Source organism: Oncorhynchus mykiss, chromosome 3 (genome assembly GCF_057628025.1).
Source record: "Oncorhynchus mykiss isolate SJ-2025 chromosome 3, ASM5762802v1, whole genome shotgun sequence".
In the NCBI taxonomy this organism is placed as follows: domain Eukaryota; kingdom Metazoa; phylum Chordata; class Actinopteri; order Salmoniformes; family Salmonidae; genus Oncorhynchus; species Oncorhynchus mykiss.
Window position 1 is genome coordinate 64015433 of NC_143024.1, and position 19169 is coordinate 64034601.

The 19169-nt window shown below is 39.9% G+C and overlaps 1 long non-coding RNA gene across 2 annotated transcripts in view; it reads left to right on the top strand.

Moving 5' to 3' along the window:
* Window positions 1–19169, top strand: part of LOC149984642 (uncharacterized) — a 90680-nt gene that overhangs the window by 63495 nt on the left and 8016 nt on the right. Inside the window, exon 3 of one of the 2 annotated variants that reach the window (XR_016494969.1) lies at window positions 2400–2513. This is a non-coding gene — a long non-coding RNA (uncharacterized LOC149984642). Of the gene's footprint in view, window positions 1–2399; window positions 4061–19169 lie in introns of those variants that run through there. The other variant, XR_016494970.1, reaches the window with a different exon arrangement.

Consider the following 19169-nt stretch of genomic DNA (forward strand, 5'->3'; position numbering starts at 1 on the left):
GTAATATTACAGAGGGTAGCTGAGAGCCGGGACAAAAGTAACAAAGCACGTTACTAACATGGAGGACGAGTTCCCTGCAACAACAAAAAACAGCCAGTCTGATCGTGTTTCGCAGAGTTATCAACAAAAAGTGGTTTGGAGTAAAAAACTGTCCCAGAAGGTTTTTCCGGTTATAGAGTTTTGTTTAGTTGTTTAAAGATACACAATGCAGAAATCGCTATACCGTTTCCTGGTTGTAAAAATTCTAATAGTTGGCTTAATTTAAATGTATGTATTAAAACATGCTAGTGTAGTGTAAAAAATCATTGCACCATGTATATTGTAATTTCATCTGGTTGAAGATGGTGTAAAAACTGAAAGTAAAAGACAAAAAATGTCATTCTTCCAGGTAAACTGTAATATCAATACCATTGTAAAGCACAATTTATCTCCTTTCCGGCAAAATCAATGACAAGGCATCCATGTTGCCTGTCTCCGCATGATTGAAGAAGGCAATGAGCTCTGTCTTGTCTTTTTAAAAATAGAGCGTGGGGAAGCGAAACCTACTGCGTGATAGGGAAAGGGGGAGATAAGCAGTATGGGGAAACAACTTTTTTCGCCTGATCTGTCAAACATCACCTCTAAAATGTAAATGAAACACTATAAAGAGTTTATATAATGTGTCATTACGTACCTATTTGAAGGTGCGCTGAAGTTATCTTCAGAAGTTAACAGCGTCTGTCGCAGCTTTTGAGAGTCATGATGGCTTGCAGTGATGACGCAAAAAATAAATTAAATTAAGTTTTCAAGTTTTTAGTTTTCATTGCGGCCGCGTTTGAATGCAGCGGTTGCGCACATTTTTACGGATTGGGTTAGTCAACAGTAGCTAGCTAGCTAGCTAGGTAAACAATAAACCATAATCCCAACTCATGACGTTACTACCCTGCATGAATCTGCAGGTAGCTAACCAACCAGGTGCAATGTTAGCTAGCTAACATTAGGCTATAGCTAGCTAAGCAAATGGCTCTGAGATATGAATAATAAGGTCATACACGAAATAGTTAATGTTAATGTTAGCTAGCTAGGTAAACAATGAACCATAATCCCAACTCATGACGTTACTACCCTGCATGAAACTGCAGGTAGCTAACCAACCAGGTGCAATGTTAGCTAGCTAACATTAGGCTATAGCTAGCTAAGCAAATGGCTCTGAGATATGAATAATAAGGTCATACACAAAATAGTTAATGTTAATGTTAGCTAGCTAGGTAAACAATGAACCATAATCCCAACTCATGACATTGCTACCCTGCATGAATCTGCAGGTAGCTAGCCAAGCACATGGCTATTTCTGTCAAACATGTAATATCTGAAAATGTAGCTAGCTAGACTATCTTACCTGTATACATTATTCATGAATGGACACGTCTCCTGTCGGATGCCATGGTTTCCCTTAGATTGAAAATGTAATCCAGAGACAGGTGTTTTCTCCATCTCCTTAGCTTTCATACTCGAATTCCACTTATTTCAAAACTCGGTCCTCCAGAAAGTGGAAAGCAACACTTTTGTAGTTTTAATGCACAATATATAAATAAAAAAAAGCTGCATTAGACAGGATTACCTAGACATACTAACCAGCTCAAATAGACAGAAGCGTGCTATGTGACAGATAAATCCAAACTCATCTCTCGGCATGTCCAGCCCACTCATTATCTTAGACAATCATGGCTAATGGGAAGGTTGGTGCCTTTTTTATGTGGCTAAACCAACTAGGCTCATAATTGAAATGTTTTATTCATATTTACAGATAGCATATATACAGTGGGGCAAAAAAGTTTTTAGTCAGCCACCAATTGTGCAAGTTCTCCCACTTAAAAAGATGAGAGAGGCCTGTAATTTTCATCATATGTACACTTCAACTATGACAGACAAAATGAGAAAAACAAATCCAGAAAATCACATTGTATGATTTTTAATGAATTTATTTACAAATTATGGTGGAAAATAAGTATTTGGTCACCTACAAACAAGCAAGATTTCTGGCTCTCACAGACCTGTAACTTCTTCTTTAAGAGGCTCCTCTGTCCTCCACTCGTTACCTGTATTAATGGCACCTGTTTGAACTTGTTATCAGTATAAAATATACCTGTCCACAACAAAATGATCACAACCAAATTGGTAACAGAATACCCCAAAAAATCTATTACTGCAACTGAATTGATTACAATGGGAAATCATAATACTGACAAACCACCTGTTATTGTCCTCCCTTCCACTGGCATAGTATAATGTTCAGCTCACAACTGTTTTATTTCTTTCTGTCGTATGGTGGTCAAACCAAGAGTATAAAACAGTCTGAGTCTGGACACCCCCTCCCTCTAACCCATTGTCTCTCCCTGCCTTTCTCTCTCACTCCACAGTTGCCACTTCTCCCAGCTCTTATTGACACCTTCCCATGAGCCCCCGATAACCAGCATCATAACCCACTGAGCACCGACTGACACCGGCTGTCCATGGATGTTGAAAAGTAGTTGGTCAGTCCACCCTTGCTTTGATGTTAACGTCCATGTTTCACAGTAAAGTACAATACAATGCAGTGAGTAGAGCACAGTAGAGTACAGTAGAGTACAGTACAGTACAGTGCAGTACTGAGTACAGTAGAGTACAGCACAGGACTAAAGTACAGTAGAGTAGAGTATAATAAAATAAAATACAGTACAATAAAGTACTGTAAAAAAAAAGTAGAACGTTGTACAGTACAGTAAACTAGAGTACAGTATATTGTACTGTACTCTATTGTACAGAACTATACTCTACTTTACTGTACTGGACTGTACTGAACTCTACTGTACTGTACTCTAACTTACTCTACTCTGATCTGCTCTGCTGTGCTGTAAACTTGTGGAACATTAGGAGAATGACATTCATATACATAATTATGCATTTCTGTGTAGTACAGATCAGGTACCCGTGATGTAATTCCATTACTGTAATTCCGTTATCAGGTGTAAATCCACTTTACTTACTGTAGTGAAGTGGATTTTCAAACTCAAGGTGCCATGTCATAGCTGGCACCCCATTCTTTCTGCAGGCATCTTTTGAATCTTAATTGAGAGCAGATGTTTAACAGAGTTTTGGAAAAATGTGGTTGCATAACATCCTGAGGGACATTTTACCGTAATTCCGTTAGTGTGGATTTGTCCAGTACCTAGCTAAACTGGTGTGGGCGGCATCATTGTCAAACTCAAACCTTTACCCCCTCTTCACAAGTCCAGGGCTGCTTCACGTTTGTTATTTTCTCAGAGTTTTGGTGTTTTCTTATTATATCTGAGGAGATCACCCTTCAGACAAGTATTGTAGTTAATTGTAATAATTCATAGCTACATTGTAATAATAACATGTAACTGGTGGTAATTGCAGTCTGTAATTACAGAGGTGTAACAACAAATGCTTGTTACAAATGGGCTAGTTTCCACAAAATTCCCAAATTTACTGTTTAGTTTCTTCTCAGCTGCATCCAATTCAGTAATGTCATGACGTTGGCCTCTTTGAGTATAGCAACCCCATCCCCCTCTCCCTGCCTCCCCCCTTGCCTCCTTCAACTAGGCTGCTGTGGTCAGAGGTCGTAAATTCCTGAGAAGACCTCATGGACAGACAGTTATAGAGAGTAGTTTTTCATGGAGACAAAGGAAATCCTTCCACCTCACAGAACGTGAGGTACGAACAAATTTCATGTTCCGGAGAAAGTGTAAAAGATTGGTGAAGAATCCAGCTACGAACTGGTCCGTTTGTCACAACTTGGGAAGCTCATGGGAGATGGTGTGGCCACATTACATTAACGCTGTTAATATAATAGCCCCAGATATAAGGTTTACATCTAATTGTTGTATAAGATGAATGAGTGAGTATGATACTGTTTACACAATTGTACAATGTGATTTTGGACTGTTTAATGAAAGAAAACTCAAAAAGGGAATTGGATTTGAACTAAATCAGAGGACCGCCCCTGAGCCCAGTTAGGGACAGCTGTCCTGGGACAGCCCTTTTCTGCCATTCTGAATAAAACCCAACTTTGGTGTTACACAGGATTTAGCTAGTTCAAGTTCATTATATCTTGAGGTGTACTTACTTGTAATTAATGTGTACTTACTGTGTATACATTACCCAACCTGACATCCTGGCCATCATTTTAAAGCTTCTGGAAACACCATCGAAGTGAGAAAATAATGACACTAGTACACCACAGAGCACATGTAATATCTGCATAAGTACAATGTAATTAATAGGTTTAACAAAGGATTTAGCTAGGTAAAATTAAGTGTATATTGAGGGGTACTTGTAATTATTGTGCACTTACAAAGTGTGTTACCCATCCTGACAATCTAATCGTCAGCTTCTGAAAGCACCATCTAAGTGTGAAAGTAAAAACACTAATACACCACGGAGTACATATCTAGGTTATCGCTAGTTGATTTGGCTATTTGAAGTGAAGTGTAACTTTACAGTTATCTATGAGCACTTTCTATATAATCGCTTATTACTCATTACCATGTGAAAATACCTATAAACCGAAGATGAGCTCTACTTTAGTCAACTTTATAACTTAGAAAATCAAATGTTCTTTGTCACATGCACAGAATACAGGTGTTGACTTATGAGCCTTTTCCCAACAGTGCAGAGTTACAATATAAGAAATAAAAAAGGAAATAGTAACACAAGAAACGAGCAATAACGAGACTATATACAAGGAGTATTGTTAACGAGTCAATGTGCAGGGGTATGAGATAGTTGAGGTAACATGTACATGTAGGTAGGGGTAAAAGTGACTTGGCAATCAGGATAGATAAATAAATAAATAAACACAGTAGCAGCAGTGTACAGTGCTTTGGAAAGTATTCAGACACCTTTACTTTTTCCACATTTTGTTAGGTTACCGCCTTATTCTAAAATTGATTAAATCGTTTTTTCATCAATCTACACACAATACCTTATAATGACAAAGCAAAAACAGGTTTTTAGAATGTGTTGCTAATTTATTTTAAAAAAATAACAAACGGAAATATCACATCTACATAAGTATTCAGACCCTTTACTAAGTACTTTTTTGAAGCACCATTGGCAGAGATTAAAGCCTTGAGTCTTCTTATATGATGCAAAAAGCTTGGGACAACTGTATTTGGGGAGTTTATCCCATTCTTCTCTTCAGATCCTCTCAAACTCTGTCAGGTTGGATGGGTAGTGTTGCTGCACAGCTATTTTCAGGTCTCTTCAGAGATGTTAGAAGAGGTTAAAGTCCGGGCTCGGGCTTATCCACTAAAGGACATTCAGAGACTTGTCACAAAGCCACTCCTGCGTTGTCGTGGCTGTGTGCTTAGGGTCATTGTCCAGTTGGAAGGTGAACCTTCGCCCCAGTTTGAGGTCCTTATCACTCTGTAGCAGGTTTTGATCAAGGATCTCTCTGTACCTTGCTCCGTTCACCTTTGCCTCGATCCTGACTAGTCTCTCATTCCTTGCCGCTGAAAAACATCCCAACAGCATGATGCTGACACCACCATGCTTCACGTAGGGATGGTGCCAGGTTTCCTCCAGACGTGAGGCTTGGCATTCATGCCAAAGAGTTCAATATCAGTTTCATCAGGCCAGAGAATATTGTTTCTCATGGTCTGAGGGTCTTAGGTGCCTTTTGGCTAACTCCAAGCAGGCTGTCATGTGTGTTTTACTGAGGAGGGTCTTCAGTCTGGCCACTCTACCATAAAGGCCTGATTGGTGGAGTGCTGCACAGATGGTTGTCCTTCTGGAATGTTCGCCCATCTCCAAAGGGGAACTCTAGAGCTCTGTCAGAGTGACCATCGCGTTCTTGGTCACCTCCCTGACCAAGACCCTTCTCCCCCGATTGCTCAGTTTGGCCGGGTGGCAAGCTCTAGGAAGAGTCTTGGTGGTTCCAAACTTCTTCCATTTAAGAATGATGGAGGCCACTGTGTTCGTGGGGACCTTCAATGCTGTAGAAATGTTTTGCTGGTACCCTTCCCCAGATCTGTGACTCAACATAATCCTGTCTTGGAGCTCTAAAGACAATTCCTTTGACTTCATGTCTTGGTTTTTGCTTTGAAATGCTTTATCAACTGTGGAACCTTATATAGAAAGGTGTGAGCTTTTCCAAATCATGTCCAATCCATTGAACATACCACAGATGTACTCCAATCAAGTTGTCGAAACATCTCAAGGATAATCAATGGAAACAGGATGCACCTGAGCTCAATTTTGAGTCTCATAGCAAAGGGTCGGAATACTTATGTAAAGAAGGTATTTCAGTTTGACTTTTTTAATACATTTGCAAAAATTTCAATAAACCTGTTTTCGCTTTGTCATTATGGGGTATTGTTTGCAGATTGCGGAGGATTTTTTAAAAATTTCATACATTTTAGAACAAGGCTGTAATATAACAAAATGTGGAAAAAGTCAAGGGGTCTGAATACTTTCCGAAAGCACTGTATGTGAAGAGTGTGAAAGTGTGTCCATGTGTGAGTGTGTGTGCATGTGTGTGGTGTCAATATGCGTGTTGATGCCAGGCATATGCCATAACAAAGCGATGATGCTGCCAGACAAGATGCTCTCAAATGGGGCAACTGTAGAACTTTTTGAGGATCTGAGGGCCCAATGCCAAATCTTTTCAGCCTTCTGAGGGGGAAGAGGCATTGTGCCCTCTTTACGACTGTGTTGGTGATAGGTGATGATAGGTGATGTAGACACCGTGGAACTTGAAGCTCTCGACGCGCTCTGCTACAGGCCCATTGATGTGAATGGGGGTGGGCTCGGCACTACGTTTCCTGTAGTACACGATCAGCTCCTATCACCGCCGTGTTGTCTGCACATTTAACGCTGGTGTACTCAGTCACAAAGTCGTGGGTGAACAGGGAGTACAGGAGGGGACTAAGCATGCACCCTGAGGGGCCCCTGTGTTGAGGGTCAAAATGCCCGATTTTTTTGTTGCCTTCCCTTACCACCAGTCCAGGATCCAGTTGCAGTGGGAGGTGTTCAGTTCCAGGGTCCTTAGCTTAGTAATAAACTTGGAGGGCACTATGGCATTGAACGCACAGGAGGCTTCTGAGAGGAGAGCGGCTCATAATAATGGCTGGAATGGAGTGAATAGAATATGTTTCTTAAAACTTCTACATTCATACTGTGGAGGCTACCATGATTACGGATAGTCCTGAATGAATCGTGAATAATGAATGAGAAAGGACGCACAAATGTGACAGATTTTATATCAACATTTGAAAATGTGTTTTTTTACATTGGATAAAAGTACAGAGCTAGACAATTGTATATCATACACTACAGTTGAGGAACATGTTTTCAGTACACATACTGGAGAGCTCTTTGTCTACATGCATTCTGCATCGTTCACACCCTCAAGCCTTAGCCCCAAGCATCTTTTAAAGGATTCACATGTGAGGCCATGTGATACGGAACAGTGAGTACGGCAGTGTACAACCAAAGATTTCAAGACTAAAGGCTGGTTTACACTACGTCTATCGTCATGTCTGTTTACAGTTGGCGCAGTGACATCATGAACATTCTATAGCTTGTCGTTGTCTTTATGAAAAAGTATAAACACAAAAATGACAGGCTGCATGACATCAGCTGCCTGGTGGTCCAAAATAACCTAACTGGTGTATTTTAATAGCAATCAACCCATACTTTTAAAAATGAATTTAGTATATGTCAATCTAGCAAACCAGGCAACTAAAAGCAACTTTCGAAACAATGTTGTTATTTCATTTCTAGCTTTTTTGATTTATTACGATCCCCATTAGCCGACGCCTGTCACGATCGTCGTAGTGAGGAGACCAAAGCGCAGCATGGTGTGAATGCATGATTTAATGAAAGACAGAAAAAACACGAAATACACTAAAACTAACTAACTAACTAACTAACTAACTAACTAACTAACTAACTAACTAACTAACTAACTAACTAACTAACTAACTAACTAACTAACTAACTAACTAACTAACTAACTAACTAACTAAGACCGCTATAGAAACCGAGTACTAACATGTAACATGACATAGACAATAACCCACGAACCCAAACTGGAAAATGGCAACCTAAATAGGTTCCCCAATCAGAGACAATGATAAACAGCTGCCTCTGATTGGGAACCAATACAGGCCACCATAGACCTTCAATATGCCTAGACTAGACTAGACACCTAGACATACAAAACCCTAGATGAGACAAAAACACACATACCACCCTCGTCACACCCTGACCTAACCAAAATATGTAAAGAAAACAAAGAATACTCAGGTCAGGGCTTGACAACGCCAATGGCGACAACTAGTCTTACTGGAATCGGACGTTTCACGAGAAAGACAATACAGACAAAATACTTTACAATTTACATGCATTTAACAACATTAACATGTGTGCATCTATCAGTTAAACATACATGTCAATACATACACACAACAAGTGGGTCACATGGGGGAGAGGCGTTGTGTCGTGATGTGTTGCTTTATTTGTTTTTTTTTGAAACCAGTTTTGCTGTTAGCTTGTTAGCAAGCTAGCTAACATTAAATTAGCTGGCTAGACAGTTCAAATAATGACCATATCATATAGCTCACAACGTCTTAACTTTAGCTAATTTGTATTCATTATTACAGAAAAATGTACGCACAACAAGATAACTGTTTACAACTTAATAGCAAGCTAATTCTACAAAATAGCTTATGGTTGTGAGTATGACAAAATAAAAGCAGGGCATTCTACCAGAGAATTTTTGAACATCTCGTTGGCCCAATGTTACATCCTAATTTGACTTTGGTGCAGGACATGTTGTTCTTCACATTACCATCTCTGGTAAGCACACATTTGTCACATTTCTTTTTTTAAATGTTGCACAGGATACAGAAGGTGTAAACGGTACAGTGAAATGGTTGCTGTAGAGTGGAGTCTCTTGTTTAGACATGTAGCTGGCTAGCTAAACAATGAACCATAATCCCAACTCATAACGTTACTACCCTGCATGAATCCTCAGGTAGCTAAAGATAACCAACTAGCTAGATTCAATGTTAGCTAGATAGCAATGCAAATAGCTCTGACATATAAATAATATTGCTACTCAGATCACACATGTAACGTTAGCTAGCGAGCCAGTCAGCTAACGTTAGCTAGCTAGCTAACAGTACACTTTAACTTGCAATGAAAACAACTTTCTGACCAAATTAAAAACAATTAAAATATCTGAAAATGTAGCTAACTAGACTCTCTTACTGTATACTTCTCACTGCACTCTATACTCCTCTGTAAACTGGTCATCTCTATATACTCGTCTCAAGACACACTGGTTGATGCTTATTTATAAAACCTTCTTAGGCCTCACTCCCCCCTATCTGAGATATCTACTGCAGCCCTTATCCTCCACATACAACATCTGTTCTTCCAGTCACATTCTGTTAAAGGTCCCCAAAGCACACACATCCCTAGGTCGATCCTCTTTTCAGTTCACTGCAGCTAGCGACTGGAACGAGCTGCAACAAACACTCAAACTGGACACTTATATCATAATCTCTTCATTCAAAGACTCAATCATGGACACTCTTACTGACTGTTGTGGCTGCTTTGTGTGATGTATTGTTGTCTCTACCTTCTTGACCTTTGTGCTGTTGACTGTGCCCAATAATGTTTGTACCATGTTGTGTTTCTACCATGTTGTTTTTATTTTGTGTTGCTACCATGCTGTGTTGTCATGTGTTGCTGCCTTGCTATGTTGTTGTCTTAGGTCTCTCTTTATGTAGTGTTCTGTTGACTCTCTTGTTGTGATGTGTGTTTTGTCCTATTTATATTGCCGTTATTTATTTTGATCCCAGGCCCCCATCCCCTCAAGAGGCCTTTTGCATTTTGGTATGCCGTCATTGTAAATAACATTTGTTCTTAACTGACTTGCCATGTTAAAAAATGGTTAAATAAAAAATAAAATACACATGGATGAGCGCTTATCCCTCCCTCTCTGTCTTGGATGCTACTGATGCCCTTAGTTTGAAGATGTAATCCGGAGACAGGTGTTTTATACAACAGGATTCTGTGTTCTCTTCTCGACTCCCTCCACATTTTCAATCAAACGACTGCATTTTTTCTGCTCTGCTTCCACCAGGCATTCTACTGATTTCAAAACTCAATCCTCCAGAAAGTGGAGAGCTTTTGCCCCACTTGTGCAGTATTTCATGATATCTTTCAAAAAAGCCACTTAACCCTCCTGTTGTGTTCGTTTCATGTCAATTAATTCTGTGTTTCTTGTCCAAAATGACCGCCCCATTATAGCTGATTATAAATCCATAATAACACATATATTATCACCTAATGTTGTGTTAGCTCTTTTTAGCAACTTCTGTTCTTGTGAACATTACAAGTTTTGAACTTCTATTTGCTATTTATGGCCTGTAGGCCTCAGTGACCTAAGCTCATACAACTTGTTTTTGAGTAAAAAAAGCATAATGTATGGTTTATTTTGATTATAATAAAAACATATTGTGCTATTTATCACAGACTACTTCACTGTCAGTTTCCTGGCCTCTCTCCTCCTCACCAACGTCATGATCAAAGATATGATCAAGAGCCTCACATACAGTATATCGTTTGGTCATTGTGCTGCCACAGAAGGAATTGTGAGGCCTCAAAAAAGCTATATACACCAGAGCTGCGAGAAAAGTTCTATACATTATTGAAACAATGTTACGATTGTTTGAGAGAATGCCAACAGGTGTGGTTCCCGTGGGGGAAAGATTGTATTGGGGAAAGGTTCCTGTGGGGGTTGCCATGGAAGCCAAGAAGGGGAGAGAGGTGTGTGTGTGTGTGTGTGTGTGTGTGTGTGTGTGTGTGTGTGTGTGTGTGTGTGTGTGTGTGTGTGTGTGTGTGTGTGTGTGCTCAAACCCACATGCATGTGTGGTCTGGGAGAGGAAGTGTGTCCATCTGATGAATGGGCATGTGCCTGAACTCAATTTTATACACTAATTGTAGTCTCACCAATTAATTTCTAATGACTGGTCATTTCTGACCGGGAACACCACAGGTGTGCAAATGTTCAATAAAACACCCCAAATTTTATGAAAATCATCCAAATGTATTTTGTGTGTTCAGATGCACTCTGTGGACAAAGTCATGGAACCTTATGACAATCAGATTAAGGATCCGCCCCTTTTTCCCCCAATTTTCACCAAAAATGACATACCCAAATCTAACTACCTGTAGCTCAGGCCCTGAAGCAAGGATATGCATATTATTGGTACCATTTGAAAGGAAACACTTTGAAGTTTGTTGAGATATGAAATTAATGTAGGAGAGTATAACACAACAGATCTGGTGAAAGATAATACAAAGAAAAAAACAACCGTTCTATTTTCTTTTTTGTACCATCATCTTTGTTTTGCAAGAGAAAGGAAGGACATCATGTATTATTCCAGCCCAGGTGCAATTTTGTCCACTAGATGGCAGCAGTGTATGTGCAAGGGTTTAGAATGATCCAATGAACCATTGTATTTCTGTTCAACTTTTGTATCAAGACTGCCCAAATGTGCCTAATTTGTTTATTAATAACTTTTCATGTTCAAAATTGTGCACTCTCCTCAAACAATAGCATGGTAATAGCTACTGTAAATTGGACAGTGCAGTCAGATTATCAAGAATTTAAGCTTTCAGCCAATATCAGATATGTCTATGTCCTGGGAAATGTTCTTGTTACTTACAACCTCATTCTAATCGCATTAGCCTACATTAGCTCAACCGTCCCGTGGAAGGGACACCGATCTCAAAGAAGTGGGTTGAAATGAACTACATTTTTCAGAGAGAGAACTCGTAAATCGGTACAATTCGACTGGAAAACAACAGGAGGGTTAAGAAATTATTACCAACACATACTAAGCATCTAATGTTATAGACAGAAGCGTGCTACATGGAAGACTCATCTCTCGGCATGTCCAGCCCATCCATTATCTTAGCCAATCATAGTTAGCAGGAAGGTTCCTGACTTTTCCATGGCTAAACCAACTGGGATCGTAATTATTAAATTTTTTCTTATTTACAGATGGCATACAAGTTTGTTATTAAGGCACATGAAGGTTTATATGTTCCAGAAGGCATTTTGATATTTAAAAGCAGTTTTTACAGTGGCACAGTGGCCTAAGGCACTGCATCGCAGTGCTAACTGTGCCACTAGAGATCTTGGTTAGAGTCCAGACTCTGTCGCAGCCGGCCACGCCTGGGAGACCAATGGGGCGGCGTACATTTGGCCCAGCATCGTCTGGGTTAGGGAGGGTTTGGCTAGCAGGGATGTTTTTGTCCTATCGCGCTCTAGAGACTCCTGATGGCGGGCCGGACGCAATGCACGCTGACATGGTTGCCAGGTGTATGGTGTTTCCGCCAACACATTGGTGCAGCTGGCTTCCGGGTTAAGCGGGCATTGTGTCAAGAAGCAGTGTAGCTTGGCTGGGTTGTATTTCAGAGGACGCACAGCTCTCAACCTTCGCCTCTCCCTAGTCCGTATGGGAGTTGCAGTGATGAGACAAGACTGTAACTACCAATTGGTTACCATGAAATTGGGGAGAAAAAGGGGTAAGAAATAAATACAATTCAAATGCCTTACCTGTGAAGTAGTTACGTGCAACATACGCCTAGTTTCCTGAGTCACAAATAACATACCCGCATGATATGCTAACCTCTCATCAGCATTTTCTGGTGGGGTATGATATTTATGACATTTGACAAGCTTCAGAGTGTAGTAGGATTTTAACTTGGTCCTGTATTGACACTTTTCTTCTTTGATGGTTTGTTGGAGGGCGTAGAGGGATTTCTTATAAGCATCAGAATATTGTCCCGCTCCTTGAAAGCGGCAACTCTAGCCTTTAGCTCAGTGCAGATATTGCCTGTTATCTATGGCTTCTGGGTGGGATATGTACAGCGCCAGTCAAAAGTTTGGACACACCTACACATTCCAGGGTTTTTCTTTATTTGTACAATTTTCTACATTGTAGAATAATACTGAAGACATCAAAACTATGAAACAATGCATATGGAATCATGTAGTAACCAAAAAAGTGTTGAACATATCAACATTTATTTTAGATTTGAGATTCTCCAAAGTAGCCACCCTTAGCCTTGATGACAGCTTTGCACACTCTTGGCATTCTCTCAACCAGCTTCATGAGGTAGTCTCCTGGAATGCATTTAATTTAACTGATGTGCCTTGTTGGAAGTTAAATAGTGGAATTTATTTACTTCTGAATGTGTTCGAGCCAATCAGTTGTTTTGTGACAAGGTAGGGGTGGTATACAGAAGATAGCCCTATTTGGTAAAAGACCACGTCTATATTATGGCGTGTGAGGGATTCAAATAGGAATAAACATGAGAGTTTGAAATCAACATATCCAGGCAGCTCATTCAACTAAACAGTGACATTGAGGGAAACTGAGATGCATCAGGATTGCCCAGGAAACGGTTTGGTGGATATTGGATATGGGGGCTGTTTCACAAAGTGGAGGCATTGTGAAATCTACATTTAATCTTGATTTGGCTTGAAAATGCATGGAAATGTCTTGACAATCTACAATACATTATTTGTGCTAAATTAGTTAGCTCTCTGCTCCCTTCTCAGAACCAATGGCTTCTTTGGCATTTAGAACATCCATTTTATGTGATTGAAGCTATCCAGCTGAAACTACTACGGGCAGTCTTTTGACTCTGAAGTGCCAATGCTATCTCAGATATGATTTGCTCAAATATATTTATTAAAGCGAGAAGCAATCTGCATATGAACAGTAAGAATTACATCCTGCATTTTGCCAAGAGAGCACTGGATACTTGACAGATATCCATGTCATTGTTACCTTCCATGAGGTTTTACAACATTTCGATTTTCTTGTCTGGCAAGTCGTCTCACAGTTGGACTGAGACAATGTCAAGCTGATCTCATAGAAAACTGTGGGACAGTGAGAAAGGAACAAAATAACAGTTATTTTGAGAAACACCTTGTGCCATATTAGTTACTGGGTAACATTGGACAGAATGAATGGCAGATATTCTTATATTGTGAGTCCATAATGTACGTGTATTTCTATTATGTTGCGCTACATTACAATTAGAGTACATGTTAAAACTATGCACAGCCTGAAACAAAAACATGACAATGTCCATTTCACCTAACTTGGGCACGTATTGAAAGAATCTCTAACATACAACAACATTGCCTCTATCAAAGCTGTATGTTGTCCACCAGAAATCACTGTTTTAGTATTTGACACTGTCATTACCATCAGTGAAGAAGTGATTACACTCCCTGTCATTCAGGAGAGGACATTCTAATTGAACCTCATCCCCCCCTGATGCATTACATTATTTGATAGATGACTGCACGTTTTATAGTACAGACTGCATGATCTATGTTCCAAAGCCTGGATTGATTATAATACAATCTCCCAATCCTAAAGACACAAAGCACAGTACTCGGATATATGAATGTTAATTGATAATCCTTCAATGGACACCAGACGTGCTCAAGTAGTTTTCTCTTTTTAGGTAGTGAGTAACAGGCAATGAATACCAATGTTCTCTATGACTCTAGTGACTTTGTTCATCACTAGCTAAACACACAGAGAACTGCAACTACTGTACATTCCATTGTAATATATGTTTATGTGTCTCTAGCAAGACACAGCCAAGTATTTTGAAATATCTCTAATGACATCTGGGAGCATTTCATGTACTACAGAAACACACATGATATATGAAGCTGGAGATAATGAGACATGCTATTTCTAGGGATGAGCCTGCCCTTGAGAGCTGCCATGGTAACATGCTGTTAATCGCAAAATGCAAAGTGTGAATATGCTACTGACCCTCAGGAGCCCCTGCCCAAGAGGAGAGGGTACTGTCAGGTGCACACAACTGAGAGGCTGAGACCTGGGAGGCTTGAATATATTACAGTCCCAGGTTCAAATGGGTCTATGCAGGGATTGCAGGGATTACTGTCAGGTGAAATCCAACCATATCTTACGCGCACCTGCTATTTTCCTCTGGAATTAAACAGGTATGAGATACATGGAGGATCGCTTTTGGGTAAAAAGGAAATTGAAGGTGTTCCAGTCGTGATTATACTTCAGCTTATCTTAAGTAAAATGTTTCTTTTAACACTGTAGCATTTTGTGCCATTTCATGTAGACCATAGATGACTTATGTACCGACAGTATTATATGCACAGTCTCTAACAAATGGATAATTTACACCATCTGGGAAATCGATAGCTCCCCCATGGTTTATGCGGATACACATATCATAGACTGTCTCAAAAAGATTATGGCAGTTGGTGAGGTACCGAGACAGCTATGTCACCTCCGAGACACCTCTGTCACTTCTTGCTTGACACAAAGGTCACAGTGAACCTTTACACTGTGACTTAGAGGTCCCCTCAAAGCTCTATGATCTAGTGTCATTTCAAATCTCTATACGCTCACTATCACGTTCGTTGGACTTTGTGCAGTAAATAAAAAGTACATGATTTTTTAAGCAGTGACCATTCAAGATAACAGGAAATACAGAGGCACTGGTGAGGATTCTCCAGTTATTGCTCTGAAATGCTATGCTCCTATTGTATGTCATCAACACAAGCCAGAGATATTGAGCAGGCTTTACCCACTGTCAACTATTTTTTTTCCAGTTGCCAACAGTTGTAGTAATTGTTTTTTGCAATTGACTTAACTGGGGCATCCAAATGAGATATGAAGTATTCATGCATTCACACCAACAGCGGAAAGAACAAACAGATTTATTTCCCCCCCGGCAATTCAATTATGCACACATGGTAACGAGGCCCAGAGTGCAGCTTGACACAGCAGTCTCTCTTTATCTGGGGGGAGACACCTCACGCAGCCCTATGCACCAGGCATCACCACATAACTGGCACCTTGTCCAAAGCTATAGCCATAATGCTGAGAATAATGCATAATGCATCAAGCCGGTGTTATGGCCTGTAGGACTGTTTGAACATGACTGTTGAGAGGAAGGGGAGTCAGTGAAAGGCCAAAGGGAGTCCCAGAAAACATCCTCTACTCTCTTACGATGCTTAGTGAGATCAGTCATAGCAAAATCCTCTCTGCCAAGGATGGAACTTGACAGCTTTGAGCACTTAATAACTGTCTACCAAAGGGCTCACCTTGGATTTATCTGAAAGTGCAAGTGGAAACAAAACAACAACATGGCTGCCCTCTGGTTGCTGGAAAGCCTCGCTGCCATCTACCTACTAACCTCATTAGAGAGTAGACAAAACTGGATGGAGCCTGACTGGAGTCTGTGAAAGGTTAACTTATGGAGTATAAGAGTGAACTCCTATTTAAATTGATAATATGATGATACAAGGGGAGGTTGATATACTTTTTAAATGCAAGAAGACGCAGGTTCAATGCCCAGCCAACATAAATATCCCTTGCCTCGAAGTTTGTTTCCTATGATATCATAGAAAAACAACATACACAAAAGCAGATTATTTTTTCAATAGATATCAAGTACATTTGGAGAAACATGGAAAATACTGAGAAGGGAAAGATTTCTTCTTTTTCTTTATTTCCTGCTGTGTCTGGGAACATTTCAAACAACGAAACTTCCGTAACAAAGTTCAGGATAAAGCTGTGAACACAGCTCTCAGCAGCCTACTAGTTCAAGCAGTTCAGTTTCTCTTCAGTCTGTTGTAAACATTCTTCTATGGTCTGTCACAGACTCCTGGATGATATGGTAAATTCATGACTATACTTGGTCTGTCTCTCGGTCTGCCTTACAATTCTGATCAACAGAGATCAAACAACAACAACAACAACTGAAAAATTCAACATGTTTAGGAAGTTATCTTGATATTCAATACTTTGCTACAATGGGGAATGAATTATCATAAACACTTCTCGGAGGGCTTGTGCAGCATAAAATCGGGTTGCGAAGCACACTCAATCAGACAACTCTGCATTGCTTGTGTGGACGTATTTATTGACTGGTTTCAGTAGGGTTTGTGACTGTCTCGAAACATTTGGCTCCTAAGCCATGAAATTCCGCAGCATTTTGATACATTTGGATCACCTCTATCTATGCCATTTATGACCACATATTAGCCTGGTGTTGTCCACTAGTGTTTTCTCAAGTAAAGGTAAATATGGAATGTATAGTTTGTGTGGATACTTATACATTATGTGCTTATTATTCTGTCACACATTCAAAAGCAAAGTGTCCAAACCAAAATGTCATGTTGATCAAAAACCTATAATAAACACATGGAGGTTTCACATCATGAGCTATTGGTGATTGACGGTCCGGAGGCAACACGTGTGTAGACATCACCCAGTTTCCAGACAACTGAACCAGAGGCAAGCTTAGTTTTAGGCTTCTTTCAACTTGAATCAGATGTATTGTAGCATTGATCTGGGAGTCCACATCACAGCGTGATACCATCGATTGGGGAGCCCGTATTGCCACATGCTCTACCAGTGTGACATAAAATGACGATATCAGTCTCATCAGCTGACGTGGGATGGCGCGACGAGATAAGGGTGCCGATTTCAAATAAATTCAATACCTTATCAAAATCCCAACCTCAAATCAACAGGATATTCACAAGCCTGTGGTTTTAAATGCTGTCTGTACTAAATACCCTGCAGGCTTGTGAATATGACAATTCCAATGTCTTCATGTATGAATTCTGTGGTTTAGAGGCTCTCTGAATTCAATGCCAACACTGGCTTTCACTTTAAAAATGATCAGCTTTAACCCTTTATACTCATGGGAATTGGCCTACAGTATATGGATAGGGCTAAATGTAAATGTTCCTTACGGAAGAAATATGAAAAGCTTATGCATAACCATGGTGGCAATTGAAAGGGAATCGTTTTGAGATTATGGGAAAATTATTACACCAAAGGTGAGGACACAACAGTTCACCTGACACAAGACTGAAAACAAACACTATACTGTTGATTTCATGTGCATTTTACATTTTTTTTGCCACATTTGTTGTAACACCGAGGTCCTTCACAGTTTTATTTGAGACGACTGTACAACCATTAAGATTAATTGTCAGTTTCAACAGAAGATCTCTTTGTTTCTTGGGACCTAGAACAAGCATCTCTGTTTTGTCCGAGTTTAAAAGTAGAACGTTTGCAGCCATCCACTTCCTTATGTCGGAAACAATTTTGGGGCTTCACCATGTTTCATTGAAATGTACAGCTGTGTGTCATCCGCATAGCAGTGAAAGTTAACATTATGTTTTCGAATGACATCCCCAAGAGGTAAAATATATAGTGAAAACAATAGTGGTCCTCAAACGGAACCTTGAGGAACACCGAAATTTACAGTTGATTTGTCAGAGGACAAACCATTCACAGAGACAAACTGATATCTTTCCGACAGATAAGATATAAACCAGCCCAGAACTTGTCCGTGTAGACCAATTTGGGTTTCTCCAAAAGGTTATTTTACCTTTATTTAACTAGGCAAGTCAGTTAAGAACAAATTCTTATTTTCAATGACGGCCTAGGAACAGTGGTAGAACGACAGATTTGTACCTTGTCAGCTCAGGGATTTGAACTTGCAACCTTCCAGTTACTAGTCCAACACTCTAACCACTAGGCTACCCTGCCACAATTAAAATGTGGTGATCTATGGTATCAAAAGCAGCACTAAGGTCTAGGAGCACGAGGACAGATGCAAAGCCTTGGTCTGATGCCATTAAAAGGTCATTTACCACCTTCACCAGTGCAGTCACAGTGCTATGATGGGGTCTAAAACCAGACTGAAGCATTTCGTATACATTTTTTGTCTTCAGGAAGGCAGTGAGTTGCTGCGCAACAGCCTTTTCTAAAATTTTTGAGAGGAATGGAAGATTCGATATAGGCCGATATTTTTGTATATTTTCTTGGTCAAGGTTTGGCTTTTTCAAGAGAGGCTTTATTACTGCCACTTTTAGTGAGTTTGGTACACATCTGGTGTATAGAGAGCTGTTTATTATGTTCAACATAGGAGGGCGAAGCAAAGGAAGCAGCTCTTTCAGTAGTTTATTTGGAATAGGGTCCAGTATGCAGGTTGAAGGTTTAGAGGCCATGATTATTTTCATAATTGTGTCAAGTGATATAGTACTAAAACACTTGAGTGTCTCTCTTGAT